Source organism: Solea solea, chromosome 7, assembly GCF_958295425.1.
Source record: "Solea solea chromosome 7, fSolSol10.1, whole genome shotgun sequence".
NCBI lineage: Eukaryota > Metazoa > Chordata > Actinopteri > Pleuronectiformes > Soleidae > Solea > Solea solea.
Window position 1 is genome coordinate 20,789,918 of NC_081140.1, and position 24,612 is coordinate 20,814,529.

Here is a 24,612-nt window from a genome sequence, read left to right on the forward strand (position 1 = left end):
CAGACAGTGTGGAAGTAACCTTTAAATAGCAGCTGATGGACAGTTTCATTTACTGCTCCTGCTGCTGGTTTGGCAAAAGTGAAAAGTGCTTCATAGCAGCAAAGACCAGCGTTTTAATAAAGCACAGCAGGACAAATTAATACTCATTCTACTGCCGGCTGAAAAAAAAATCAATTTGAATTCAACCATATGGAAATAATCAAAAATACTGCTTCGGTCGTTTAAAACAAACCTGATGAACAATCCTGCCTCACACGGCCCAACCAAGAGTGAGTGGAGCGAAACACTCGCACACTGTGGAGCAGGTGTGTGTGTGTTTGTGTGTCAGAGATTTATTTATTCCAGATTTCACACTTCAAGGCAACTTAACTGCGTGTGACACTGCAACTTCAGAGAAGACTTGAACTAACGCAGCGGGAGAGGAAACAATTACACCAGCGAGCTCCATCGTCCTCACCTCCTACACCATCATTGTTTCACTGGGTATGAAATGATCACAGTCAACACTCAGCAGGATATGAAAGACTGAAACCTCCCACTGATGCCAACCTTTTCCTGGAAGCTTTGCCAAGCAGGGCTGGATAATGTCACCATGTGAAATACTGCAATCAATGATGATGATGATGATGATGGTGCTAAATTAAAGTTGGCAGTTTTTTGCATCTCTGCATTCTGCAATTCCAATAAAGCTTCATAATATATCATTAAAGCAGTGACAATGAAGTAGAAGTCACATTACAGGGACATTACGTGAGGTCAATTACATCAAATCTGCTCACAGGTGAAAAAGGTGAGCTGGGTATGTGACGAGGAAAATGGCCGTTGCATATAGCAAAATAAGCGTGAGTGACATTGCTTCCAAAAGGGACATTTAACTTCCATAGAGTATGAAATGGCTTCAGTTACAAGCGACATAATCTCTTTAAAATGAAAGGCTCTTTATGGATTTTGGAAATCACCTGCCAGGCCATATACGTTACTGCTGCTGAGACCCTCTGGCCCAAGGGCCGCAAGTTGCCCTCCACTGGTCTATGGTTATGGTGCTTTGCTGGTTATATGATGAACAGGGGGGAGATTGTGTTAATACTGTGCCGAGCCTGGGTTTACTGACGTTTAACTGAGGAAAAGTAGCATTGAACATCGAAGAAAGTCATAAGAAGCATCAGGATGTGCTGCTTTTTGTCCTGAAGACACTTTGTCTCTTTAAATTCAGGAGCAGACTGCTGACAACACTCAAAAAGTGTCACTTGCTTCCATTTCATATCTCATCTTAACAACTATTTAAGCAGTAAATACCCCAGTATCAACTACTAAATTAAACAGCGACTATTCTGATTATCATTTTAGTGTTAGTTTGCTTGTTTTTTTTGAGCGTTTATTGTAGATATTTGTGGGGTTTTGTTGCTCCTCTGTGACACTTAACTGAATATCTTGACACAACAAGACATTTTCAGAATGGTTTCAGGAACACTGATCAACATTTCATGGACCAAACAACAATCAATTAATCAAAAAACATATCAACTAATCAGTGATGAAAATAATCTGTACTAGTTGCAGCCAAAATAAAGGTTGTTGCTGTTAGTTAATTAAGGCCATTGTTTACCTTTGTTGCAGAGTTGTGATGAGCAGAGTCTGTCTGTCTGTCTGTCTGTCTGTCTGTGCATGTTTTTATATCTCTGTGGTGACATTTGGTCTGGTCCTCATGACGTTAAAGGGCGTTTTCAAGGTTTTCTGGGTTTTAGGGTGAGAAGTAAGTTTAAGTCAGGCACTTAGTTATGACGGTTAAGGTGAAGGCAGCCCATGGCCAAGAGGAAAGGAATTGGGTTCAATCACAGGACAGGCCAAGGGTTAGGGTGCCCCTGAGCAAAGCATCTTATGTGACACACTGGTGTGTAATAAGGATGGGTTCAAAGCAGAGGACACATTTACTATCACTAACTGGTGTGTGTGCAAAAATAGCTGTCGTTAAATAGTCCTCACCAAGCTATAAAAACAAGTTTGTGTGTGAGAGACAGGGACAAATAAAGGGAGCCGTCTTGTCTCTTGCTCCTCGTCATGTCCTTGGTGCTGCGAGGCCACGGCACCATTACAATGACCAGGGGCTCTTTTTCTTCTCTTCACACTCTTACTCCTGCGTCCACCATTGAGGACATTCTTACCCACAGACCGACGGCGATTCGCTTTTACCTCTCGCTCTGTTCACTTCTTTTGCTTTAACGGTTAATTTTCTCTGTTTTGAGCTTGACGACCATGAAGGCCGTTCACTGAAACACCCCCAGTCGTCAGCTAAAAAAAATATTCTGCTACTAATCCACAAAACGCTGACTTTTAGGTAATAAATGTTTGGGGCTTCAGGGAACAGATATAACCTGCCGTAATATTAACTTTAAATCACAGTGAAGAAAAGGCAGCAGAGATGCAGTAGCTTTTTAAAACATCATGTTTTAGCTTTGGCGTCTGATCTTTGATATTTGGATTTAATTATTGTTTTCTTTAAATGTCAGGTTGACTTTGTTGGTGCTGATAAATAACTTGTGTAATTAGAAATTAGAACTTACTTAAAATAAAACAGTATTTAGTGATAGTTTATGGTGAATGCTGCCTGTCTGCTTTGGTATTTTGCTTTTCTGTAACAAAACGAGGGCAGAGTTTAAAATGATGAGGAAAAAATATTGAGAATTCATTCACATTTTGTAATTAATTAATCAAATATTTACAGACAACACCTATTTCTGCTCCTTTTCCAGTGCTGAGCTGCATTCACACGTGATGACAGAGCTCTGCAGATACTGTAGTATGAATTACTGTGCTTCTACAGTAAAAGAGGTCACTACAACATGCTGTGGCTGCACAACAAAGTGTTATCAGGAAGTGCAGCCAGACGCTGGTGCGGTGCAGGCAGGAGGCCAGATAAGAGAGGCAAATCCCAACACAATACTGCCAGCAAAACAAAACAATCTCTCACGCCGACACACAGGGAGCGCCCTACAGCGCCGGTGTGCGTCAGCGGAGGAGCGGCATTTGATGCATCACTGTGGAAGCTGCTCTTTAAAAAAGATTCTTCACAATCGGATTAACCACAGTCGTGTGTCCAGAGGATTAAAACAAATCCATCAAGAAAATAGTTATCATTTTGTGTGTAATGTGTGTGTTTGTGTGTGAATCATTATGCTAAATGCAGTGTTCGCCAGAGCAGTGTGACCATTATCATGTGCCAACAATGGCAGTGGACCCAGGCGTCACAGCAAGTGACCTCTCCTCTGACCTCATCGACACAAAAAAATAAAAATAACAACACAGTCTGACGCCAAGGGGAAACAACGACCAATAGACAAATTCAGGAGTCAGTGACAGCAGCAGGTCGTTGGGGTCTTGGGGATAATTATCCATTTAATTAATTTTAAGCACAGAGAGAAAATATGCTCTCTCTGTTTGCAGAAAGAGTTACGTTACGTACAAATGTCTTAAATGAAATAGCAGACGTTCTATTTGAATTAAACGTGGCTTCTGGATACATTTTTCACAAACCAACAGCTTTGTTTACATTCACATTTTACATTTCTACTTTTAACAGCAGAAAAAATGTTGGCAGATCTGTTTTTATTAACACTATAAACGGAACACATGACAGCGACAGTTAGAGAAGACAAGCTAACAAGCTAAAAAAGCCTGAGGGCGTCTTGTGTTTCTGATAGAAACATGCAGAGGTCACAGGTCACACAAGCTTAGTGCTGCGAGACAAGTGTTAACATCTTATATAACATACTTATCCTTGATGAGAAAGCGATGCACTTGTGACCACACGGCCACTCACACACACACACACACACACACACGGGAAGCTTACAACACACTCATTTACTGAATCCAGCAGCAGTGGAACCTTCACAAACACAACACAACACAAACCCAAAGATTTGACACTGTTTCTGTGCGATGTTTAAAAGCTGCTTAGAAACACATGGCAGAGCTTACAGCAGGGACACCAGATGCTGAAAGCATTTAAGACTAAACGGACGAGCACAACAGAGACAGAAAATAAGACTTTTCTTTAAAAATACAGTGAGCAGATTACTGCACAATTACACACAGACGGTCACAGGCCAAACAACCCACAAACATCTGGCTTGTGTCTGGGAACGAATACAAGAGCATTCAAATGATGCTAAATAATTCTGCACTGGGCAGCACCCGGGTAAACTCACCAGTTACTACTTCTACTTAATTTTTGCTCTGACTCTGCAGTTGTTCAGTGAGACGCTATGATGAGCTCCGTTTAGCAGGCAATCTAAAATGATTCAGTCACCGCTGACTGAGAAAGAAGGAGTGAAATGAAAGAATCACAGATACGATTCTTTCCTCTTTGCCTCTAGTTTGTGTGTCGAGTAAAACTCCCCTTTAAACTCACGTTGCAGGCATATTATTATAAATACAGTATCTGACAGGTGTGATATTCAGCTTTTATTTTTATTCCGTACTGTATTTCCTTTGTTCCGTGTTGTTGTCTCTGTTGTGTTGAGTATTGTTCTGCAGCTGGTGTTGCATTTATGCCCCAAGAGAAATTTCCCTCTGGGAACATTAAAGTATATTTGATTTGACAAAGGTTTAAATAGAACAAAATAAAAAATATATAATACTGTCAGGATACAGTAGTGTCTTGATACAGAAATCTGATACTAATTATTATAAACCGATATATATTAAAAATACTTTTTAAAGCAGTATATTTACTCTAAATACTTTTGATAGTTTAGTTTAACTTGTTTTATTTTGTTGTTGCTATGGAAACGTGCTGAGGCTTCTGTTGTGAGGTTGCAGTAGAAACAAATACATATCATATCATATATCTGCCCAGTGAGATAAGACTGAATTGAATCATGTAACACCAGGCCTGATGGGGAAAAGAAGCATTTTATTACCGATGTTCCAGAATAGATTTTCTCTGGGCTTTTTCCCTGCATCAAACATCTTTGTTTGTTTGAAGGGTGTGAGATGCAATTTGACAGCTTCCTACAGGAGCCAATATTTGGATTTTGGAGTGAGTGAGTGTCTAACCCATGGTTGTGAGGACATTTTGGCAGGTCCTCACACATTAAAAGGGTTTTTGAGGGTTAAGTCTAGGGTTAGAAGTCTGTTAGTAGTCACTTCAGTCGTAGTTAGTAGTCAAATTCATGTTGCTATGAGTTAAAACTGTAAATGTTATTATAACAACAACAACAACAACAATAATAATAATAATAATAATGATAAAATAATAATAATTTTTATTCATGTGTTGATCACCCAACTGTCCCATTTTTATCAGCTCCTGCAGCAAATAATATGTTCATGGCAGCTTCTCCACAACTAAAATCAATTTGGTAAAAAAAATAATTACTGCTTAAAGATAAAGAGGAAAATAAATCACCACACACAGACTATAAATTGTATCTATGGACTTTCCAATGGAATGAAAACTAAACCTTATAAAAATCTAATATGTAAAAGCTAATCTTCATTTACGCAGCTCACTGATGCTGTATATGGTCACCCTAAGGTGTTTCTCTTTATGTCAGGAGTAAAATAAAGGCTTTAACTCCTTTGCTTTGCACAAAAGCACATTTCAAAGTCAAAGAAATACTTTCCATTGCCTGTATCCCCACACACACACACACACAGAGCAAAACAAGGAAGAAGACAAAGAGATCACCAATGTTTTCATCTACTACACATTAGCAGTTTGTTTTCTCTTGCTCTCCTTAATGTGTTTTGTGTAATAGCGATGACGCACAATGTTTAATCCGCTGCTGCTGCCATCATTTAGTTGCTCTGATGAGCATCTGAGCTAAAGAGGGAGAGCATTAGGCTTGAGCATTACACACGCACACAGGTTTGTGCAGCTATTCTTCTGAGGACAATGTATTCAATTCATTTCAAAGTTAAAACAAGCGTTATCCCTAACCTTAACCCTACCACAATTCAAATCTTAGCCCTCAACCAGTTCCTCTGAAATGGGGTTCTGCCTCATTAGGACCAGGACCTGGTCTCCATGAGGACTAACGGTCTTACAAACTCAGTGTTTATGCCAGATAAGGCCCTAAAGAGGTAACAAATACAAGAACACACACACATGCACACATCAGGACAACAGCCAACAGGAGGACAGCTGGTGTCACAGTTCCTGGACTCAGACCAGTGACAGTGGGTGGACATCATGGTATCATGGTGCTGTGTGTGTGTGTGTGTGTGTGTGTGTGTGTTTAATGTAATGGTAAAGGAAACATAATAACATCAATGCGAGTAATCTTTTGTACAAATGAAGACATTTCTTCCTCTTAAAATTTGTCCTGCCACTGACTGACTATGAGAACTCAGTGAATCCATGAGTGACTCCTCTGTCTGAGCTGCATGTTCCTGTCTCTGTCGTGTGTGCTGCTCAGTGAAACCACCCACTGATCTGCACTGGTTTACTTGTGGGCTAATGTGATGCTTCACTCCCCAAAAACATAGAGACACACACACACACACACACACACACACAGATTCATTTTAAATCTTTGTGTCATTTGTTTGTGCTCAGTGAAAAATAAGTGCTGCCATATCTCCACTGAACAGTGTAACACACACCTCTCTGCTTTGGCAGGGGGACAGTCCTTCCTTATGGCATGACTGTGTGTCCTGCTTGTAAATCCAGTCCAAAAATGATGTCCAATTTTGGACAAAACCAGAATCACTACATTACAGCCAATGTCCAGGAGCAGTGCAGCTAAAGACGAATCTTAATGTGGCTGCCAGACATTTGCAAATGTGGCCAAGGAGCCATGCATTGTAAGTCTCAGTTTCTCCAGGCTGAGATGGAGCAACACATCCTGCATCCATCCAGTCCAGCTCGGGGGCTGGGGAGACTTCCACTGGAGGAGAATCAACCTTCTGGCCAACAGAGTGACATTTTGTTATACAATTGTCAATTGGAAGACGTCTGCTAGAGTTTTGAAGACGGAATTCCAGTAAGTGGAAAAGCTTGGACAATGCCATGATGAGTGTGCTAGGGAGGCAGGTGAACAGGTGGTTACAGGTAGGGTCTACATCTGGAAATAATGAGTCTACATTTTTGAGAAGTGAAGGCGATGTAACACCTTAAACTGTGTTACTCCAAGCTAAGGCTTGTGTTTAAACTAATGCCATGTTTCCATCATGGTGCAGTGCAGTTTGGGATGGTAAAGCCTTCGGTCAGGCTAGTGTTCAGACTGAGAACAGTACCTTTAGTTGCTGGGCAGGGTGTGCGCTGTGCTCGATGGCGTGTCATGTTCATATTGAATGTGACACAGAAAACACGCCATACAAGTCAAGCTTTGTATGAGAATAGACTGCGGGCGTCAAAGAAACACCGGCCGCAGGCACCCACGATTGTCTGAAGGACCAGATTGGGACTGAAATCTGGTCAATTATCTTCTAGTTTGGGGCAGACTTTAGGGAGGTTGAGGACATTTTATATTTTCCTCTCATCCAAGAGACTGGGGAACATTTTGCCAATAGTGAATTGGCGAAATGTTGTTTCCTTAGCTGAATCGCAGATGTAGAAACAGAAACAAGCATCATTGTGCCCTTAAATGATTTTTAGATGTTCAGATATGAGTAGGTTTACAGGCTGATGTTCACCCTGCACCGTCACATTAGAGCGAGAACAGAGGATATATGATGCCTTATGACATCACTAACCACTAATAACTCTCTTTCTCCAAATCCCTGTGGAATAAGAGTAAATGCATGAGAGGACACATTTACCATCTATCAATCACACACTGATATAGAGTGGAGAGCAGAGGGTGGGAGTCGGGGGAAACGCAGCTCAGGGGTGGATGATGCATGGAGGCGAAGAATTAAAACGGACAGGAGGAAAGAATGACGAGGAGGCAGATACTGAATCAGGTGAAAGATGAGGATCATGAGATCAACGTTTTACATATTTTAATGAAAATTCTAGAAATGAGAAAGACAACCACTGTGGCACCTGAATGTCTTATGTAGTATTTATTTCTATTATATTTTGGAGGGGATGGGGCTCTTTACGTCTTTATTATCTTAATTAATGCCAAGGACCAAGCATGAAGACATGAGCAGCGGCCTCTGAGGCTGTTTCAAGGGCACATGCCATCTGTGGAGGTTCACCCCACGCTGACTCACATGAGCAGGAACAAGGCTTAACAAGATCTGATCGCACACTGTGAACATGGCACTGACGCTCTTTAATGAAATCATGCTATGCTTTCATTATGTTATGCTCTCAATGCACAAGATTAAACCCCCAAAGATTTGTTTCAAAAAGGAGTTGACTAAGGGACAATGACGGACAGTGAAGTTCCACTGAATCCTGCACTTAACTATTTTCTTAAGGGTAATTTTGTATTCTTCAGTTAGATATTGTGCTGCAATAATCACTATGTGATTATCTTATGTCAGTGTTGAACACACAGCAATCAAAATGTCAAGTAGTAAGAATAAAAGTGTTTTCTTTTGATATACAGTTATTAAAGAGACTGCACAAATACAGTTTCTTAAACATCCTTCTCAGGAGTTAAGGTAATGAAGAAGAGAGTCATTGTGGATACATCAGGATGAGTGAAATGGGTGGAGGAAAGAGATGATGAAGAGTGAAGAATGGACTGAAGAGAGAAGATGATGACAAATGAATCAGTAAAGTGAAGGAAGAGGAAAAAGTGGTTTGGTGGATGAGACCTAAGTGAGCATCAGACAGAAAAAAGGCAAGAAAAAATGGGAGAGGAAGACATTTACTGAAACTACAGAAAAAAACAGGACTGAGAGATGCAGATGATGCTGTGGATGGAGAGATGTAGAGAATGGGAGGTGAAAGAGGAGTCATTAAATGTCCTGCAGTAGATTGTGGTGTTCCCTGCATCAGTGTGACTCCCTCTGGAGTCTTGACGCCAGGCTGCTGAGCTTTCAACGGGCGAGCACGGAGCAGAAACAGAACACCCTGTACAGACACACACACTTAGGCAAACTAAGGCTATTAATACACGATCCATCGAGCATAAAGAAACAGGCGAGAGCAGAGAAATGAGGAGAAACTCAATCAGACATGTGTGACGGCAAAAGTTACCCTCCTGTCCCAAAACCATAGATATAGTTTTCTGGTTTGCTGGTTGAGGCCAACCAGGAAGTAAGAATATATTAAATAGCCACCAGGGGGCAACTCCATCGCTAGAAAATTTCTCACTGATCTGTAACATCAGTAAACTCCTGAGGAGTAAATGTCTCTATTGACCTACAGTGTGAACTTTGAAAATGTGTGTTCTCCTGCCAAATATGATGCAAAATCTGCTCACAACCAGAGAGTCAATATCAACTCAGACGAAAAAAAATCAGCATTTATGACAAACATCAATAACACTGTTTATCCGTTAAGGGTGTGGATCTGTGGAACAGCTGCACCGAGTAATTCAAATGATGCACTTTTTAAACAAAACACTTCTGACTATACATACGGGGTCATATTTTTTTATGGAGATAAATGTTCTTTTTGTTTTGGTTTTTTCTTTTATATTCATTTCGACCAAAACTGAAAAGAGCAAATTATTGATTCATTTGCTTTGGAAACAACACTTAATTCTTCATGTTCACACCTACACCCACACAAACACTGACTAATCTGTGTGTGTTTGGCACAGACGGACACGGAGGAAAATGTTTTTCTGTTTTCTGAGTCTAACAGACTTACAACTACGCACTGAATGATGTGAACACATTTCCTGTCACAGTAATCCTGACCAATAATATTGTGATTCCATTCGTCTATTAGAGTTGTCCACATTTGTGCACATTTTCTGAAAGCTTCATGTTTACAAATCATGAGGTCCTGGAATTCCTGGAACGATGGATGCTCTCCCTATGGCAGGTCAGAATAAATCACTAGGACTGTGTGTTGGCTACACAGCATTTTTCAACTCACTGAGTGAAATATTTACAGTTTTTTTTTTCCCCATTCACGATTGTCCTGGTAACAGAAATTCACAACCGTCTACTTACTGTAGTGCTTTTAAATCACAATAATATGGAATATAATGGGATAATATTGTATATTGTCATTTATACTAATGAGACTCAGGCTACATGAGGCCAACGAGAGAGAGAGAGAGAGAGAGAGAGAGAGGGTCTTACACATACGTATATGAACAATAAAGAAAAGGTTGAGTGAGTTGGTAACAAATGAATTTGTGCTAATTAATAGAAACACAAAAGCTGCCAGAGTGAGGTCAGGAGAGGAAAGAGCTCCAGGGAAGAGAAGATGTTAATGTCAACTGAAACGTGCCACATTTCTTTTGCTCATTACTTAATATGGCATTCATCATGAGACACAGTGCAGCTCTCACTCTGGGACACGTTTCCAAAATAGAGACAGTTTCAGGTCTCCCATGAAGCAGTTACCGTGTGAATAAAGATTCACTCGTTTGTGTGTGGACAGTCTGTAAGAGAGTGAGTTCATAGCAGGAGAACTGAGGAGATGCCTCTCAGCAGGAGGCCACTGCAGCACTACACACACACACACACACACACACACACACACAGAGCCTGTCCTCGCCTGTCTGCCTGAAGAATCTATCTCAGATGCAGTCTGTGAGACGTTTGTGCGATCAGTCTCTTTAACAGCCTTTTGTCTCCTTTATCACTGAACAGCACCACAGAAGTGAGCAGCTCATCAGTTTTAGTTTCACATCCTCTTGTCACTTGTTTTCTTTCCCCCGGTTTCTGATCCGTCTCTGTACTTTGTTCTGTATCACGTCTGCTTCAAGTCAAACCAAACGTTTCCCACTGCAGCCGCTTCACATTCACATTCACAGTCACCTCCAGTGTGGACTCGACCCAAGCAAGAGTCTTCTGTGCCAACACTAAACCGGACCTAGAACTTGAACAACTACTACATTAACATAAAGCAAAATACTGTATGTACATTACAGCATCAGACTTAGAAGGATCTATTTAACTAAGGAAGGATCCTTAACTTTGAGAAACACCAACTGGCAATAATACATTTTTCTTTGTTGCATCCAAGGTAACAGATTTTGGTATTTGGTTTAGTTCTGCTATAATAAATTATAATGTGCTAAGTGTATGGAAATAACCTGCAGATATTACTGAAGGAGAGATAATGTGACACTTTACATTATATATTTATTGCTCATTACAAGAGGCTGAGCCGCAGTAACCACATCTGACTCTTCTGTGGCTGAAGCTGTGGCTGTGACTGGAAGATTGCTGCAACTGCAGAGGGAAAGTAAATCTCAGTCGGAGTCAATGCTGCGAGCTAATAATGCAAAGCTCAGTCACATGATGTCATTCACTTAAGTTGATAAAAAAAAAAAAGTCTGTACATAATATTCACACCAACATTTTGGGATGGAGGCTGAGCCACACACAGATCTCTCCATCTTTGAAAGGCTCCGCCCATATGGACGTATTTTATTGTGTTTAATAGTTTTACTTTTCAGGTTATTCTGTTACCAATGCTGGAATAGCAACCTTTCCACTGAAGGGACATAAATGTGCAGATATAGACATGAATGTGCAGATATAGACATGAACGTGCAGATATGGACATGAACGAGCAGATATAGACATGAACGTGCAGATATAGACGTGAATGTACAGATATAGACATGAATGTGCAGATATAGACGTGAACGTGCAGATATGGACATGAATGTGCAGATATAGACGTGAACGTGCAGATATAGACGTGAATGTACAGATATAGACATGAATGTGCAGATATGGACATGAATGTGCAGATATAGACATGAATGTGCAGATATAGACATAAATGTGCAGATATAGACATGAACGTGCAGATATGGACATGAATGTGCAGATATAGACGTGAACGTGCAGATATAGACATGAATGTGCAGATATAGACATGAATGAGCAGATATAGACGTGAATGTGCAGATATAGACATGAATGAGCAGATATAGACATGAACGTGCAGATATGGACATGAATGTGCAGATATAGACATGAACGAGCAGATATAGACATGAATGTGCAGATATAGACGTGAATGTGCAGATATAGACATGAATGAGCAGATATAGACATGAACGAGCAGATATAGACATGAATGTGCAGATATAGACATGAATGTGCAGATATGGACATGAATGTGCAGATATAGACGTGAATGTGCAGATATAGACGTGAATGTGCAGATATAGACGTGAATGTGCAGATATAGACGTGAATGTGCAGATATAGACATGAATGAGCAGATATAGACATGAATGTGCAGATATAGACATGAATGTACAGATATAGACATGAATGAGCAGATAAAGACATGAATGAGCAGATATAGACATGAACGAGCAGATATAGACATGAATGAGCAGATATAGACATGAATGTGCAGATATAGAAATGAATGTACAGATATAGACATGAATGAGCAGATAAAGACATGAATGAGCAGATATAGACATGAACGAGCAGATATAGACATGAATGAGCAGATATAGACATTCACCAACGTCGCCACCATCTTAGGAGCTGCATTAAGAGCACAAAGGATTTCTTACTCTTGTGCTGCTTGGGTTTGTACACATCTAAACTAACTAAATCCCAGGAAAATATAACAATGACAAATATAATAATTGTCTTCCTTGGAGTATGACATTAATATAAACCATGAAATGTAATAGTTTCTGCATCACCATGTATTGGGTGGACTTGCCCAAATCAAGACAAATGTGGTGAGTGCAGCATCCATGTCCGTGTGTGCGGCTGCTTAGCAAAACAGTCAATAGGAGGTGTCGTAACTCGTGAATCTCCTATTTCTTGTGTGTAAATAAGTATGAAAAAAAGTAATCATAGATGACATTTAAGTGCAGCGTGTATCTGTAGTACATCTCTTCTCTGAGCTTGTGTTTACCTGAACCCTAACATTTGTTTTCTGTCCATATTTAAGCTTCTCTCCTGGAGCTTATAGACGACAGTCCTAAATGCAATTTTCCTGCTTTTCTAATGGCCTGTGAAGAAACTGGAAGTGCAGGGATTGGAAGAGATCAACCCGTTTGCTCATGTATTTATTTATTTTTTTTGTGCTCACCTTATGTCCCACAACACCGATTCCAATTTCAGAAAGCGTGCGCGGGCAATGCATCACACATTAGTTCTCCCACATTTTCAATTCACCAGCGTGAGCGACCTCCACACTTCTCTGCAAACCTTAACCGTCTGCCAGGCGATCAGTCCCGTGCAAGAAAAATCGATCCCCCCCGTCCTTATCAGCCTCCGCCCAGACATCTGCTATTCTACTCGGCACCAAACAGATACATCATTTAAAACAGTGAAAGGAGGCTGGAGGTATGGAAACATTTCCCCTGAGAGCAAGCAGACAGAGGAAGCACAGGAGAGTTCAGAGTCACGAGTCAAACAGATAATGAGATGTTGAGATCCAGGGTTTCTATGATGAAGCCTTTTAGTTTGTGTATCAGTGTGGTATCTTACTGTTGTCTGGGTTTTTGTAAGCAAAAATCTCTGAAGGAAAAATAAAACCTTCCACATAAAGTCGGTGACAGACCTCCTTGTTTAATTAGTGTGACATGTTTTTATTACATCTCTCCTAAACTTTTACAGCTAAAGAGTGTGTGACCAAAAGTGTACAAACACATTATCTCTTACAAAAGCAGCAGATCATTTATTTGGTTCAAACAAAACAGCCAATAAAAACTGAATATATGAGATTTAAAAACAATAAAATATCAACTAGTCTTTGCAGCTCAGGTAGAAACAGTATGAGACCAGTTCACTCCATCTATCTTTCAGCAGAACCAATAAATATTAGAGGACAGATGACACAAATATTCATCTATCCTTTTATTTATTCATAGATTTATTTAAACTGCTTAATTAGCCCATTTATAATTTCTATATTTTTTTTGTTTGTCGATCAGCGCCTTGACATGTAACATATTGATCTTTGAAAACTTTGAAAAGCTAAAATAACAAACGAACAGGAATCATTGTTCCAAAACTTGTGCCACATTAGCTCCTCGTGGTTAGGTCTGATGTCTCCATTAGAGCGAGTCACCTCCCACATCCAAGAGGTGTGACCAACAGCTGTAGAGGAAAATATCTCGGGACGCAATTGGACAAACCTACAAACAATCAGACCAATGATCCAGAGAATGACGTATGCAGAGCGACGGCATCTAGTACTGATATCGCTGGTTCCCTTTTTTGGGAGATTCTGTAGTTCAAAGGTCAAAGTCCATCTATGCTACGTTACATACAGTTAAACAATTTAACAACAATTTTATTTTGGTCTGTTTCTGTTAATAAGCGACCAGTGATTCTCAAAAATAATGACTGATGAAGCCATTTTAACATTTACTATCACAAAACCAAGTTATTACTGAGATAGTTATTTTAATATCCTGTTTGAATTCATATTTAATTGATACATTCATTTTATATAAAATATATACAAGTGCACTGCAGTGCAGACACAGACAGCAGATTTGTTTAGTGTGTATCATTTGTTATTATTAAACTGCTGCATTCTATCTGTCGTTCACTCTAGATTTTACATTATGAATAATAAAGCTGTATGTTGTTGTTGAATTCATCCAGTGATGAGACTGTACTCGATTGTGTTTATGTTCATCTTTACATTTCCTGCAAATACAAAGTACGTTACATCACATCAGGGCTTCAGAGCGATGACAAAAAAAGGGGAGGTTTCCTTATGTGGCTTTCTGCGAAGTCATTAGCGTAGGATGAAACATTATATATGATCACCACATTAACAGCTGAGTGGAGCCGTATAGTGTTATATACCAGCATGGGGTTGGGCTGTGGTTGTGCCATAGCGTCTCCCAAGTGTGATTTGTAAGTGTGTGGGTAAAGGCGGTGATGAAAGAGCAGCTGTTAACCCTCTGGTAAACAAAGGTTTAAGAAAAATGCAGGAGAACAAACATACATGCAACACTTTCTCTCCCTCTCTGTGTGTTAGGGACATTAAATACAATACTGGGCTAAATGCCTTATAGCGGCGAATTATATTACAGCGTGGAGAGGGGAAAACCTAGAGGGAGGGAGGAGATGCTGGGGGAGTAGAGGAGGGGAGAGAAGATGTGAGGAAGCAAGAGGAAGAGAGACGGAAGATAATGGAGAAGAGGGAGAGAGGAGGCAGAGAGAGAAAGGAGGGGCGTTAATGAATAATCCATCAACCAATAAAAAAAAAAGGTAAAGCAGCCTTTTTAGACACTGCTCACGAGAAACCAAACATGTTGAGTTGTGCAAAAAGCAAATATCACGTTTTAAAAGGCAGAAAAAGCAAGTCTCATCATTGCTGTGTTTAAACACGGCGTCACGGAAAAAGAACACACTGTACACCCCGAGCTCAGACTGATGAAGTGATGAAACATGACTCTAATTGTTTCTCAAACATTAGCACGGAGAATAACGTGGGTGTCTGCCGTTGCCTTATTATACTTTATGACATTTACTTCCACTACATTTCTGCGACGTTTTCTAAGTATGCAGGATCTCTGTTGTTCTGCAGCTGCACCAATTTCCTACAGCCCTATTCCTCCAGAGATGGATGGAGGTAAGGAGAGGCGGGGGGGGGGGGGGGTACAGCGTTACACACAGAGCTGGGTGGAGGAAGGGTTGGGCTAACGGCTGGTGCAGGGAACACAAGGGAAGTCCCAGAAAAACTGCAGAGAAAGAGAGAGAGAGAGAGAAAGGGAGCGAGGAAGAGAGAGGAATAGACCAGGGAAGCCCCGCTGCAGCTTCTGTACACAGGAAGAGGAGGAGGAAGAGGAGTAGGAGGAGGAGAGGATCCCCTTTTCTTCTCTCTCCACAGCCTGCATGCTGTAGCCAGGCTCCCTCTACTTAAGACTCTGCACACAAACTGTTTCACATTTATTTGTAACCAGGAGCTGCTCAAAGCTGAAATCTTATGAATTAGAAATCACACAGTCTAGTCAATTTTGTCTGTACTAACCTATTTCAGAAGTCACTGCTTTACGATAGGCTGCAGAATATGTATGCATGTATTTTATACATGTCATGTGTTATATTTCCTTTATGTTTTTTTCATTATTTCTAAATATAGCCAACACATTGTAGTTGAATCTGATGGTTGAGACACATAGTTACACAACATGCATATCAGGCAACCACAAGTCCTTTCAAAAAGCAAGAGTCGTCACCGAGGACGAAATATGCTGAAATTTAACATGGATTCTGGTGACTGAAGAGACTAAGACACACACACACACACACACACACTGTGCTGCGTCAAGGCTGAGAGCAGAAGAAACAGAAGGAAACTGGAAAACAAGCCTGTCATAAAATAGAAAGGTATATAAAAAAGTTGTTGGGATGATATCGAAACACACTGAGATAAATGTTAAACCTCACCACAGGATCTGTACAACCAGAATCTGGTTTTTGCAAAAACATGAATGGGTTTAGGTTCCATTTCAGGTTCCTCAGAATGATTTTACTAGGATGAGGATGCACCCTTACAATCGAGGGCTGCAACATTAAGATCATTATAGATGATTTGCCTTTGTGATAGTAAAGTGAATATAATTGTGTTTGTGGACACAACGTTCTGAGGACAACTTTCATTTTGACACTAATGGACATTTTTCACCATTTATGCACCAAACACCAAACTGATTAACTGATACAGTAACTGATCATGGAAATCATTAGCTGTCAAACAATGAGACAAAGACACGTCCACAGAGTGACTTTACTTTGAAAGTGTGGCCGGAAGTATGCGATTTCTTCGCGGTACATTGACGCTATTCTGCGCAGTATCTGGAAATACTACAACAGCCCCGACTATTAGGTTTGATTTTATTTTGGTGTCACATCTGAAACCTCTGGGTTTTTTATTATTATTATCATCATCATCATCATCATCATTATTATCATAATTATTATTATTGTTAGTATCAGATGAATGAGTTTGAATGAATGCAACTTTGTCTCCGCAGCACAAAGGTGGTTCCGGTACAAGTGTCAGAGTCGGTGTTCACGGGACGCGCGCACTCGCTGCGGGACAGAAACGCTAGTTTAGACCTGGAGGCAGTGTTTGGATGAAAGCGCCGGGCAGGCACGAGGCTCAATGCGGTCCGCGTGCATCACTCACAAAACACCCGCAACATCCTTAGCATTTCACTCACGCTCCTAAAAAACTTCAGGGCAATGTAGGATACAGAGCTGCTTCAGGGTGGAGGAGGAGGAGGAGGAGGAGGAGGAGGAAGAGGAGGAAGAACACTGACGAACTGACGGAGTCTAATCCGCGTCTCATCATCCAAATCATGATGGAAACGTGTCCGAGCACATTTTCTCACTACATGTGACAGAAAAGCGCAGAAAAACACTTTCCAGAGAAATTACGCTCATTCAACAGTCGCACACCGCGGAGTCACATGGCGCTGTGCCGGCGCACATGAGCAAGTGCGCACAACAAACAGCGCAAACAGAGGACAAGTGCACATGAGATGTGTCCTACCTTGTGTTGAGAGGCTGGAGCCCGCACACGAAGCACAGCGCGTCACATCAGCTGCTCAGGGTGAAGGAGAAAGAAAGTGTCCTCGGTGCTGCTGCGCTCTGCCGCTGCGTCCGCTCTGCTCAGCTCTCACTCCCTCACTCACCCACTCACTCTCACTCTCTCTCTCTCGATCTCCATGACACACGCGCACACACACGGCGACTCCCTCTCACCCTCCCCGCGGTCTCTCATCTCTCTCACACACACACACACACACACAGAGCCAGAGCGCAGCCGGGCGGGGTGCCGAGGAGCGCGGTTCATCCTCGTGTGTGTGTGTGCGTCTGAAAGAGGAGGAGAGGAGAGGAGGAGAGGTGAGGTGAAGAAGGAAAGTCCAGGAGGCAACATTACATGAACCGAGGAGATTAAAACACACACACACACACACACACATATTAAAAATATATTAAATATATTAAAAATATTAGAGGAGAGGAAAATATGGAGAAAACTGATGGTTCTGTCTTGACTGAGTCAAAAAAATGGGGGGAAATGAGGAAGGAAGTATGTAAAGGGAAGAGGAAATAGGAGACAAAAGGCGAGGATGAAGGAGAGGAGGGATTAGGATTATAATTCTATGAATTAGCAGAGATCAAAAAGAAAGTGAGAATGAGAAGATGTAAGAAGAATTATAAAAGGACAAGTAAGAAGAAGATACAAGCAAATAAAGACAATGAAAACCATACAGCAGCACATGTTTCCACATTGTCCAACATTAGACACCACATCATGCATTTTAAATCCTGACACTCTGTCTAAATTTAGGTATTAGCAGGATCTACAGTTTGACATTTCCCCAGTTAACCCAATAAAAGGAGCAAGGGAACAGGAGGCCAGAGAGAGAGAGAGAGAGAGAGAGAGAGAGAATGGCTGAGGAGGAGGCGTTAATCAGAATATTGAGCAGAGACAATTACTTAGGCCACTGTCAGGCATTCAGGCTGCGCTGAACTGCTGCAATCTGCTGACTGAGCAGCCAGGAAACACAGTCAGTCAGTCAGTGGATCAGTCTGTCTCTGCACTGACAGGCTGAGCTCAATCGACCTCCCACAGTTCACTGGTGGAGTTTATAAACCCCACATTCCACTGTACACTGCACAGCAGCTTTATAGTCTACTTTAATCTCCAGTGAACGGCAGATTTTTGTTGCTGCAATTCATAACTTCTCACTTTAGACTCAGCTTCCAGTTTACATGATACCATTTCCATTATCTGACATTGTAACAAATATAAAAAATAATGTCAATTCATAAAAACCACCTGAGAAATCAGACCTGAGACGTTTCTACTCAACCTCATTATTACATAAAATAGCAGAAGTGTCATATTTTCCCACCATCGTTTGTTTGACACGATTTGGCAACACTGTCCTCAGAGTCAGGAACTGTGGGAGTCGGTGAGATGTTGCTTTAAATGTCCAGTGTTTTACGTCATAAGAGTATGTTTCAAAATGAAAATCACACACTGTGGCTGGTTTGTGTGTTTGTGCACAGAAACATGACAGCACAAGATGACCAATTATACATGTACAAACATACCTATACCAAATATCTAACAATAAACCCTCTTCTATGTTACAGACAGGACTTTATAAACTAAGCCTACGTTTAGATTACCACGCTGAAGTGACTCAGATTTACACAAAGGTCACACAGATCCCATCGTCAACTTCATTTCATTTCAGATCTGTGTCACTTCCTTTTGTGGACCTAGATCAGATATATGTCCAATCAGAATCCACGCGGCTTCTCGCTTACGCGTGCACTTCCATTGTCAACGCGCAGCACACAGTGATGGTTGAAGCAGAGCAAGTGCAGCAACAATCAAACCACAGTGGAGGAGAATCCACAATAGCTTTCTTGTTTTTTTAATTTCCTGTTTCCTGAGAATCGATAACACTACATCTCATCATAAAAGTCTCCTGCTGCAATAGCGATGTCTCAAATATGGCATCTTGTCTTGTTGTGGCTGACGCATGTTAATATGTATGTAGTGTGAGAAGGCAGTCATGTTCAGATTCAAAACCCTTCAAATCTGATGTGTAATGAACCAGTGTGGATGCTAATCTGAACGTGGCCTTCAGAACAAACCTGTTTTGGCAATAGTATGTTTATTTTTAAATTTAATGCCAATGGTAAATTAGTGTTTTTGAACTCTGTTGAGGCTTATAATTATAGAATAAAACGAACAGAATGTGATGAATGGTTTTTGTTTGTTTGTTTGAGAGAAGTGAAAACTACCGCTGAAAACACATCCTGGTCAACTTGACCCTCAGTGAAGTAAAATGTGTGTATTGAAGAGTTCACATCAATACAGCAGGAAGTCAACTGACTAAAGGTCTGTACAAACTCTGCAAGACAGAGAAATGTGTTCTTTTTCTCGAGGTGGTAAGAACAACGACAGAGTTAGTTCTGGCCAGGACATTTCAGAATTCACGAGAAACTCAAGTGCAGAACACGTCACGGGGAATGACAGCATTTCCATATTAACCACGCCCACTTCACATTTCTGGCCAATCACACAACAGTTGTCGTACAACACAAGAAAAAAGTTCTGCCAAGATAATGAGTCAAGAACAAGCTGCAAGAAAATAATGACGTCTTTCTTTTCTCGCAGCCCTGAAATGCTAAAAAGAGTACGTACAGACATTTAGTTGTCACCAAAGTTATATCCCATCATAGCCACAAAACTCAAACCCCCCTCTGTGTCTGAACATGAACAGCTTCTCAACAAATGTATAATATTATATGATTTGACTTGAACTTTGCAGCTACACTAAAGTGAGAAACTCAGAGCAATGATGATGCTAAATAAATAACATTTTGTTCATTTTGTTTTTTAAAGTGATCAAAGTGAACCCCATTAAAGGAAAACTAGTGAAAATGAGCTTTGGTTAAAGATGCCAGATGTGTTGTACAGACCATAATATAAACACACATCATTAAGCAAAGACAGAAGACCGGCTATTTGACCCCTAAACGACCTCTGCACCCCACACACACACACACACACACACACACACACACACACACACACACAGGACATTGCATTGACTTGCATTCATTTCCTTAACCATAAATATTACTGGCCTAATCCGAACCCCAACCTCAGCTCAACTTTAATACATGTCTTCACCTTAAATGTAGTGATTTACGTTATGGAGGCTTGATTATTGTCCTATAACGTGGGTTAATATCGGTTCATGTCAGATACACAGATGTTACGCTGAGGGTTTTTCTCTTTTCCTTGATTTCAAAAATGCTCCTTCTGATAAAGTAAAGTGGTTGTCGACGACATTTGGTCCCAGCGTTTGTCTCCGTTTGTCTCGCCGCTCAGCTCTTTGGCTGCTGTTTGTGAGAGCTGCAGAGAAAAGTGTTCAACAACATGTTCACTGACACAATCATGAACCTCTCTCTGCGACAGACGGTGGCAGCTCATTCTACAATCAGAGAACTTTGAAAAGGGCCATGAGCCAACTCTTACCACCACTTACCCCCTGCCAAACTACCAACAAACACACACACACACACACTATCATTATCTGAATGTGCGACTCAGCTGTCTACTACACTGCTGAGGAAAACTAACTTGTGTTTACATGCAGGGCCTGTTCTGCTTCATGGTGCTGGCATCACCTTTAAAAGATTTATATTCATTTAAACAAAAAGCACTCAAATAAAAAATATTCTAACAAAACAAAAGAGCTTTGAAATCCAACATGAATATGTGAATCTTGTTTGTGAAGGCTTTCACTATAATTTGTCAATAGCAATGAAGCAATTCATTTTGTCACTCACTCATTCATCTTCTACCATTTTAGCTTCCACATGAGGGTCACGGGAGGCGCTGGTGCCGATCCCAGCTGACATAGAGACAAACAACCGAGAGTGAAGCAGTGTCTCATTGGCCTAACTCCTAAATCTGCATGTGGACTTTTGGCACACACGAGGAGAACATGCAGACTCTTTGCAGAAAGGCCCTTGTTCCGACCGGGTCACGAACAGTCTTCTTGCTGCAAAGGCAAGAGTGCTAACCACTACAGAAATTCATTTTGTTAAACATGTTCTTAAAGACATAAAGACTTAAAAAGCACCTGAATTCAATAAGACGCAGTGAGGAGCGTCCACGTCAATCTTACAAATGTCTGACAATCACACACCATTGACCGATGCAGAATCATGTGTTTTTTTATGTGAGAGAATCCTAAACTTCAATGATATTAAAGCTTGTGTCTGAAATCACTTTCTCCAAGGAAGTTACATTTCTGCTGGTATCTGTGTGTCTGTGTCTGAACAGAAGAACAGATTTTGATTACAGTTTCTGGGGATGTAGGTTATTGATGAAATAAAACAGATGAAGATTTTGGTGGAGATCCAGGTACAGAAACTATTTGCACTTTCTGACAGTCATCAACCAAGGAATAGAGACAGAAAAAAACATGGTGTTTGTAGTTCTTGTAAACGTTACTCTAATAACAACAACAACCACCAATCATTTCATTAAAATCACACTTAATATTTGTCTGGTTGTCAATCACTGATCTGTTGCTCGCTCTGCTCAACCAAGTTTCAGCCTTTATCACATGTTTACGTGTATTTTAAAATGTAGGTTTTAAACGCCAACTTTCTCAGTGTAACTGCACGGCCTGACCAGACATCCTCGTCCTCATCCTCGCTCTGACCAGCAGAAAGCACAGTGTGGTACTTACATCTAAATTAAATCAGACGTCAGATGCCAAGAGGCCATTTCCTATTACATCTCAGTGAGTTTGCCTTTTTTCCTCCTTCTCTCTGTCACACACACACACACACACACAACATAAGATGCTTAAAGCTCTTGGGGGGGGGGGGGGGGGTCAAATTAAAATCTACTAAGTGGTCTTGTGAGTAGGCATGACACTGCTGGAGGTGGATTCTGGGTACAAAAGGTGCTGGAAGGACAGAGACGGTTTGAAGAGAAAAATGAAAATAAATCCCTGACATACTGAGATGTCAACAGAGAGGAAGGAAGAGTGGAGGAGAACAAGGAAGCAGTAGAAGAGTGTGATGAACAGAAGGATACAGTTCTCTACGTCATCAGCAGGAAATATTAGAGTTTTTATTTTCCAGCAGAGCTTCAGACATGTTGTCAGAGCACAGAGGGAACCATGAAGTCCACTTGTGTATGTTAATAATTCAAATGCAACTAAAACACTTATTTAAAGTGTGGTATGATGACTGTTTTATGTTTTATGTCTACTGATGAGTTTTACTTGTGTGATATGGTTTACTACCGTTTCTCTTTACAGACAACGTTCATTAACCTCATATCTTTTGGTCTTCAGCCGCTTTAATGACTTTGCTGCATTGATTAGATTAGATGTTTGTTTTTACATCTTCATTTATTTGAAATCATCCATTCATTCATTTATTTTTTGTTTTTAATCTTGTGCCAGAACAAAGTCAGCCTGGATTATATTCACAAATGAAGGGGCAGCGTTCAGGCCTGTCGGTTTGTCAGTGGACGTGTATCCACTGTTGTTGTGAATTGGACTGTGGGAGCTGAAACCCCACAGTGTCACTCAGTGTGTGATGACCTGCACACTGACACTGACAGTAAGTCTTTACAGATTACAGTGAGATCAATGATTCACCGTCAGTCTGCAGGTCTTCACCCTGAAAGGAAAATAGAGCTCGGAGTAAAAAAATATTCTGGTTTTCTTTAGAACTATTGTAATTTTTACATTTTTAAAATGTTCTCTACTGAACGTTTCAAATGAATTGTTTTGATAGAAATGTCTACCAAAATGTCTACCTGTTTTTTAAAAATATATATAACTAAATTAATAAATAAACTATGTTATGTTGTATTTTTACAGCTGCTAACCCTGTTAGGGAGTGAGGATTGTCATCATTATGAGCTCAGGTTAATAATAAATGAATGAATGAATGAATGAATGATCAAGAACAATCATTTGTAAACCTAGGAATACACAACAAATACTTCACTTTAAAAAGGCTGTAAAAGTTTTGAATAACACAGTAAAGGTGTTATTCAATGTGAATGTGAAGCAAATGTTTTGCATTGCATTATTGTGTTTACTCACGTTATTCGCACAAGATACATTTCCATACAATACTTTTGTGAATGTATGGGAATTTTGGCTTTGCATCACAAATTCTAACTCAAATCAAATGAAGTAAACAACAAAAACCTCTTTCATTATAAAACAAAACTGAATAACAATTCATTAAAAACATTATGTGGACCTTCGTCTGTGTTGTATACACATCTGGTTAACACTATAAAACCAGAAATCACGTCTTCGCTGCACTAAGTCAGGACACACTTCTCCAGTTTTTGTTTTAACTGTTCACAGCTGAAACATATACGCCATCAGCGACACTATAGATTTAAAATCCGACAAATTCGTCATCGCTCCCTTCTGCTCCGGGTGAAGAATGGATGAATGAATTGTTGGTCAGGGTGATTGATCACAGAAGAAATGGTTTATTGATTGTGGGAGTTGGTTGTGTTTGGGTTTTCAAATGAGCTGCAGTGACTCAGGCAGAGAAGTGTTCAGACAGAGACACACAATGTTGGACACAGACAAATGAAGAGGACCAGATGTGGAGTCAAGTGAGGTGAGAGTTAAGAGTCGAGCTGAAGAAAAGAATGAAGAGATGAGGTGTGAGCCGGAGACGATGATGAGAGCGAGGGAGCTTAGGAAAGCGGCAGAAGTTAGTGAGACGTCAAGGGAGGTGAAAATTGGAAAAGCCCTCAGAAGGAAATGGATTCAAAGAAACTGCAGAATGTGAGAAAATTATAACGATGAGGCTGAAATGTGAAGACAAATGTGCAGGGAACGAGAGTGTGAGGAGGAAGAGTTGGCAGCAAGAGGAGATGAAAGTGGATTGTGAGAGAAGACGACAATATAAGGGAGCAGGAGAGCTGACGTTTGAGTGTTTTTCTCTGCAGATGAAAACTGTGGACCTTGAAAATCCATCAGCTATCGGGTAGTTCACATCTGACGAGCTACAAAAAGTTTAAGGCACATTAAT

The 24,612-nt window shown here is 40.6% G+C and overlaps 1 protein-coding gene across 1 annotated transcript in view; it reads right to left on the minus strand.

The window, feature by feature from the left end:
• slc8a2b (solute carrier family 8 member 2b) overlaps positions 1 to 17,767 on the minus strand; it is a 104,968-nt gene extending 87,201 nt beyond the window's left edge. Inside the window, exon 1 of the mRNA XM_058633831.1 lies at positions 17,537 to 17,767. The gene's annotated coding sequence lies outside the window, so the exon portion shown is untranslated. The remainder of the gene's footprint in view (positions 1 to 17,536) is intronic.
• Between the last annotated feature and the right edge of the window lie 6,845 nt (positions 17,768 to 24,612).